This window comes from Equus caballus, chromosome 18 (assembly GCF_041296265.1).
Source record: "Equus caballus isolate H_3958 breed thoroughbred chromosome 18, TB-T2T, whole genome shotgun sequence".
Classification (NCBI taxonomy): Eukaryota; Metazoa; Chordata; class Mammalia; order Perissodactyla; family Equidae; genus Equus; species Equus caballus.
In genome coordinates this window covers 33344441-33351673 of record NC_091701.1, presented here as the reverse complement: position 1 = coordinate 33351673, position 7233 = coordinate 33344441, and the positions used below count along the sequence as shown (strand labels likewise).

General features: G+C 40.0%; 1 long non-coding RNA gene across 1 annotated transcript in view; it reads right to left on the bottom strand.

The window, feature by feature from the left end:
- Window positions 1–2048: 2048 nt before the first annotated feature.
- Window positions 2049–7233, bottom strand: part of LOC111768834 (uncharacterized) — a 31485-nt gene continuing 26300 nt past the window's right edge. The window contains exon 3 of the long non-coding RNA XR_002801421.2: window positions 2049–2394. This is a non-coding gene — a long non-coding RNA (uncharacterized lncRNA). The remainder of the gene's footprint in view (window positions 2395–7233) is intronic.

Here is a 7233-nt window from a genome sequence, read left to right as displayed (position 1 = left end):
TCCCCAAATACCACCCTTCTCCCCATTTCCTGCTCTCCAGAGGCAACCACTTTAAAAAATTGTAGCTATCTATCTTGGTTTTTACAGTTATATTTCTTGGTAGTGTGCCTATATTGGTATTTTTCTTTTCAGTTTAAGCATTATTTATTGACCTCGACTCCATGTGTGTGTTTGTGTATACACAGACAAGATTCTAGAGTATTTTGAGTAGAACAGTATGTGGTATTTACATTACTACAAGTATGTATACACCACTCACATCTGAGCAATTTGGGATTTCAGGATTAGTTTTCCTTCCTTGCAACTCTTTTTGTTTTCCCTGAACTTAATAATTGTCTTTTTTGTTTATTTTGTTTGCCTGCTTGTTTTTCTATAGGCTTATCACCAATGCATTCCTAAAGTCTCCCAAACCAGCCTAAATCTAAACATAATATGCTTAAAGAGAGGTATTTCACCAACTTTTTCTGCTTAAAGGAATCTCTTTGCTAAATTGTGTTAAGGAAATACATATTTTAAAAAGAACTTTAGGTCAATCTAGTCTGACTTTTGTCATTTATACATGTAGCATATAATTCATATAGTATATGTCTTAGTCATTTACTCAGGTTGAGCATATCATACCAAACTATGATTGCATTTTAAACATCCCTCTCTGAATACTTCTTCCTATGTTGCATATTTCCAGTGCTCAATGAAATTTCATATAGATACTGAATTAAACATGTCTAAAGGGTCAATAATGATTAACAAATTTGTCTACTGTAACTTTCCTTGACTCTGTGCTTTCCATACATCTCAACAACAACAAAATATCTTGAGGAAACAGAATCTTCCAAAACTCGTGAAACACATTTGTACTCTGCCAAGCCCTTTGGGAAATCTCTTGTTGAGTTAGGAGGTTTAGAAACTGAAACTGTAGTGACCCTAACAGACAGAATTCTCACTCATCTATCTCAAACAGGTACTTAGGAGTAGTTGAAATCTTATCTTTCTTTGTCATCATCCCTCCTCGTGTCCACTCTGATCTATATCTAGCAAATCCAGTGTGCAAATAATATATATTTTCTGGCCTATGTTTTTTATCTTTCCAACCCCTTTCATTTCTCTACTTGTAATAACCAGTTGCTATTGTTGCTTTGACTTGCTTTGTAACTGCCTCTAAATCGACAGTGCTACCAGCCGTAGAGCTGCGGTGGCCTGGGGAAAGAATGGAAATCCATTCGTTCTGTCAAAAAGTTCAAGCCCAGCAACCCAATCCCCCTGAAGTGAGGTATGTCTTGGTGCACACACCATAACGAGATGGGACCGCTATACCTACTCCATGAAGTGTTTTTTACCATGAACCATAGGAGAATTCCAACAATTGCCAGAATGAAGATAAGTTATTGTGATGTGCCACTAGCTATGCATTTGGATTTTTCAAACCTTCAAATTATCTATTTACATAATAGATAAAAGAATGAAAATGAAAAAAAAATTAGAAGGTTTCACATGCATCTTGATGGTAGCCTATTTCATTTCATTTCAAAAACACTTTTTAGGAATTCCTCTGTTGCTGTTATCGACATGTGTAGATGTGTTCTTTGATTCAAGCCCCCTTCTCCATTATTTCAGTTATTCACATAATACAGATGGACGAGCACAAACTCAATCACATCTGGTTGAGTGGGTGTAGCTGACTTATGACCCAATTTCATAATTCTCTCCCCCAAGACACACCCATAAGTTCTACCCTTGCTTTAAGCATCTGTAATGTGGTTAAAAGATTTGGGTTTCCATGATGTATAAGACAATATGAAAAGTACAGTGTAATGTAGGCTGTATAATAGCCCTTGTTGAATGGACTTCATGATCAAATTTTAACAAGGTTTTTTAATAACCCAAAGCTATAAATGCTCACACTTTCATTCATAGCCAGTGGGAAGCGTCTTTATAAATTATGAGACTCTAAGCTCTCGGTCTGTTTTGATTATCATTGTACATATAGTGCCTTGTACTTGCTTGGTGCTCAATAATTATTTGTTTAATGAATGAATCATCATAAGCAATTTAGTATTAAGCAAAGTCAATAAGAATTTTTCAATTGCCTTCTCTATTGATGTACTAAACTACATCGATTCCTAAATACCAAATCCAATGGACACATATTGACTCTTATTGGTCTGCTCTGCTGAATTTCAAAATATTGATTACTCCTTTGTCCTCAGTGATTTTACTCTCTTCATGGCTTCTTCCTGCATCTGCAAGTGATGTCTGTTATTTTGTTGGTCTTCATGGGCTGCTCTTCTTTCACTCCTTAAACAGTAGTGTTCTCCAAAGTTCAAAGTTTCTGACAGCATCTGCTCTTCCCACTCTAATTTTTTCTTGTGGTCATCTTATCCAAGATCATTATAGCTATAAGAGAATGAAAAAAGAGAGGTGTGCCCAGGATGGGAATTTACTTTTCTTTCATATGACAGGTAGGACATCCTGAGCTAGTGTAGTGGCTCAAGGACTTTATGGCTGATGTCTGTTGGCCTTTCTCTCAGAGTCAATCACAATATGGCTGCTGCAGCTCCAACAGCAAAATCTGCAAATATTCAGGTGGTAGGAAGACAGGAAAAGGACGAGAGCCAGTTGAGTCTGTCATCCTTCTTAGGAGTATTTAAAGAATCTCCACTTAATAATATGAACTTACATTTCATTAGCCAAAACCCTGTCACATAGCTAAGGACACTGGAAAACATAGTGTGTTCTAATTTTAAAATTAGAGTTCTGTTAGTGAGGAAGAACTCCAACAATGTTCATATTCTGACAACTCCCAAATTACTGCTTTAACCTTGACTCCTAATCTGGATTTATACTCATTCATCCAAATGTTTATTGGACATCTACACAAAAAAGTCACAATGGCCTCTCAGATCCAGTGTGTCTAGATCCCTAAACTGTATCTCTTTCTTGTAGTTGATTTCCTTCCCTCACCATCCCACTTACATGCACTGAGTCAACCACATTTATCTTATACCTACTGTATGCCTGGTACCATGCTAGGAGGTGGCTTTACAAATATGAATGAGACATGTTGCCTCCTAAAGGAATCCACAAGCGAATGAAGTGGATTACGTCAAATGCTTCCCATATCCCCCTTCAGGACTGCCCCTCCTCCTCCCAGCTGCTAGGAGTATTGGATGCTCGCTCTTCCAGAATTGCTCTGAGCTGTAGAGGGCTTCCTTGCCTACAGTCAAACACATTTCCCAGGAGCACCTGGTTGAAGTAAGAGTGTAAAGTCCCTGCTCCCATGCCTTAAAGTGGCACAAAAATGAAGAACTATCCCAGCTCCAGAGCTTACTATGAGATCATCTGAGGCTTATGAAGTGACTGCAACACAAATTCGACTTCTCTCTCCGCACAATCTTGCTTCATTCACTCACGCACAGGTGTTGCTCCTGGGAGGGATCCCCAGTGAACTTCCGGAATGCAAACGTCTATATCAGAGTCTGTTTGCTAGGGCATCTTATGGGCAGCAGGGTACCAGGAGTGGTACTAGGAAGCAGAAACTAAAATGAAATTTTGGAGCTGGATGATTGGCAATCTATACCCCATCACTTAGGTAGTTAGTGGAGTAATGATAGTCCTGGCATGCTGTAGTACAGCTGTTACAGCTTCCACAACTGGTGACCTAGGATGGAATAACGGTGGACAGGAATGCACTGGTAGGGCAGTGTCTCTAGCCTTGGAGTAGTTTGGTGAAGTGGTTCGTGAAGAACTATTGAATGAATAGAGGATTGTTGCTTGGGGAACCAATGCACTGGCGAAAGTCGATGATAGGCTGAGGATGATGAATTAACAATTCAAGATGAAGTGTGAAAGCCAGAAGTTCTCTTCAGCAAATAAAGAGACATTCATCCTGCGACCAGAGGGCAGAAAAAGGTGAAGATCAGGCCCATAACTGAACTAGAAGAGTAGCAGAATTCGAGAGAAGGTTGAATTCTCAATCAAAGCAATTAAGCTAAACCAAGTTCAGAGTGTTAACTGGGAAAGAGTGAGACCTTGAAACTGGGATGGGGAGGTCTGGGTCAATGTATTAAAAAAAAAATCTCGAATTCCCAGATCTCTCTGTGTCTTCTGGTTCCAGACAAGTGGTCCACACCCTCGTTATGAAAGGCTAGCTCACCTTGCTCCTTGCTTGTAGATGGTGGTGAACGCCCTGCTTGGCAAGACACCATGAACCCCTTTCAGGATATACTTCCACCTCTCCTCCTGTACACAGAAGAATAACTGCAGCTAAGCCAAAACATAATATAGGTGAGGAAGCCCTAAGTCTGCTAAGAGGAAAGGGACTATAGAACAAAGAAGCTGCAGAATCTAATCAGGGGTGTAGGTAAGCTACTGAAGAAGCTGATCAAAGGTGCAAGACATAAAGTTAGAAAAGACGAACTTTGTCAGTATGGTTGCACTGTTCCATGATATAGTATTCAACACTGGTGCAAGGACCCCAAGAGCCTGGGCAAATGTGCAGGTAAGCTGGCTCTTGGAAGTGATAAGAAGTGATGGCCCATGTTTGGTGAAGTAGAAATGCCAGACTGCCATGACTGACAGTGGAAAAAGGTATTGAAAGGCTCAGAAAAGTGGCATGTTAGACTGGATACAGTGGATAAAGCTGGAGAGCCCACTAGCCGCCTCTGTTCTGTGAGATGGCCTAGAGGATACTCCATTTACCAAAGTGATAAAAAGCGCATTGGTGAGAGTGGCACCAGCATCACTGAGATGCTCAGTGATGGTTATTCTCTATTGGTGTGGACTGATGGTAGGAGACACTCTTACAGAACTTGGCTTCCTCATAGCAAGAAGATGATAAGGTCCCATGAACAACAGGGGCCAGGTGGAAGTGCTTAACAAAAGAAGCCAGGTAGGCACAATTTCATAATGAATGGCGAAGTTGGAGGGGCAGCCAGAAGACCTTGACCTGTAGAGAGCTATGGAGATGGTTGACAGAACACAGCATTCCCAGGGGCAGCAAACAACGGTGTTGCTCAATCTAGTTACTCTATAAAAAGAAATTGAGGATAGAGCATCAGAAGGCTGAAGGTAGCTCCTCCCCAAAATAGTCCTGATTCCTTTCCCGGGTTAGAGGCTGGATCGCTATTAGGAAAGACGCTGTTTCTCATCCTAATGCAATTTAATAGATCTTGTCAGTGAGTTGTGGCACAAGAGACAAAATATCCCCTATAAGCACACGCACCTCAAACTCACACACATCACAAATCATGATCCAAAAGGAGTTCTCAGCGTGAGACTTTACCTCCTGTACTCTTACTTGAAATTAAAAAAGGAAGTACAAAAAACAGAAAGAAAATACTGGATATGGTCTATAATTTCAGAGTGAGACATACTGTAGACCTCTCATTATTTTTCTTTTTTCTTTTTTCCATTATAACTTAGATTGGACTGGAGATTTCCAAAAATTGACCTTGCCAAAACAGCCACAAGTTGGATTGGTTAAATGATGTGGGGGAGTGCTGTGGATGGTGGGCTGGGATAGAGGAGTGAGGGAGGAAGTGAAGAGAAAGCAGCATTCCTTGAACTGAACTCTTTGGGATGCCTGAAAACAAAGTTTATGTATACCATGGGCTGAATCAGCAATTAATTCCTTCAAGATTCAAGTGCCTACTATGGGCCAGAAACTGTCTAGATTCTAAGCACTCAAAGTTGAATAGGCCATGGTCTATGTTCTCCTGTTGTTCCTATCAAGAAACCGAGACCAGGAAACCAAAGATTCTATTACAGTGTGACTTTGAACTGATCACAAGGAGATAGTGGTTTGGCAGTGGCTTGGCCTTGTGCTGGCTGTGTGGTTTTAGTTATGTTATTTTTCCTTTCTGTGTCTAAGGAAAATACTGTTACCTATATCAGAGGGTCATTTTTGAAGATAAAATGAAATAAAGCATATAAAGTACTTAGCAGAGTGCCCAGCACATTGTATGCGCTCTGTTAAGCTTTGCTATTAATATCGTTATTGTTGTTGTTGCTGTTGACATTACTAGTAAGTTAAGAAATACTTTGAAAAGACTGTCATCAAGTCTGCCACTGATTTAGACTCTAGCTTCTAGGTGTTAATTAGGAAACAAAAGTGCTTAAAACCATGATGGCCTTCTATTTCTAAGTAAGACTTTCAGTCCTCTACACTAAAGCATTTCCTTTTTGTTTTAATAAGGTCAAAAAACTTCTCTTTAACTGCAAAGACATACAGCATCTTTACATCTATTATCTAATTCAGTCATCCATCCTTTCGCTAATGTTCATTCATTCAAACTGCCACTTCAGTGAGTACCTACCCTCTTCTGAGCAATGGACTAGGTAGAGGAGATACCAAGATGGAAAAGACAGTCCTAGTCCTCAGGGAACACTCTCTTTTGATTCAACCACAGTGGTATGAGTTATAGATTATTATGCTCTTTTTTTAAATAGAGGACTCAAAGAGGCTAATTAATCTATCCCATGTCTTACAGCCAGAAAATGGAGGGTCAGATCTGGGGCCAAGTCCTCTGATCAACTATAAAGTCTATGCTTTTTTTCGGTGCCAGAATGGAGAGGGTATTCATGTGTAAGGAATTATCAGTCTTCTTTTGATTAAGCATACCTCTACTAGCAAATAAAATAAAAGAAACAATATCTTTGTTTATATCTATAACCTGAAGTTCCAGACATGGTGCTAAACCAGGTCACTGGGACACCCTACCCACAATGGCACAAAGAGAGATTTTAGAGAAGATTTGAAGCTGCTGTTGGTGGAATAACCAGAGACAATAATCAGGACCATTGTTCTGATCTCTGAAAAGGAACATTGAATGTAAAAAATATGAAGTTGGGCTGGCCCTGTGACCTAGTGGTTAAGTTGGTGCGCTCCACTTCAGCGGCTCGGGTTCCCAGGCATGGACATCTCCCTTTCATTGGCAGCCATGCTGTGACAGCAACCCACATACAAAATAGAGAAAGATTGGCACAGATGTTAGCTCAGGGTGAATCTTCCTCAGCAAAAAAAAAAGAAGAAGAAGAAGAAGTTAAAATAGAACAGTTATCTTAATAGACCATGAGTATGTGAATAACTGGTTAGGGAGCAGACTACATGTAGAGAAGGAACTAAAACTAAAGAAAAATCAGAAGTAAAATGGGCCTGATCAACTTAGATTTGCCAGTCCTATCTAAAATACCCTGAAGTGTTGGTCTTAAGAGAGCACCACACCACATGTGCCC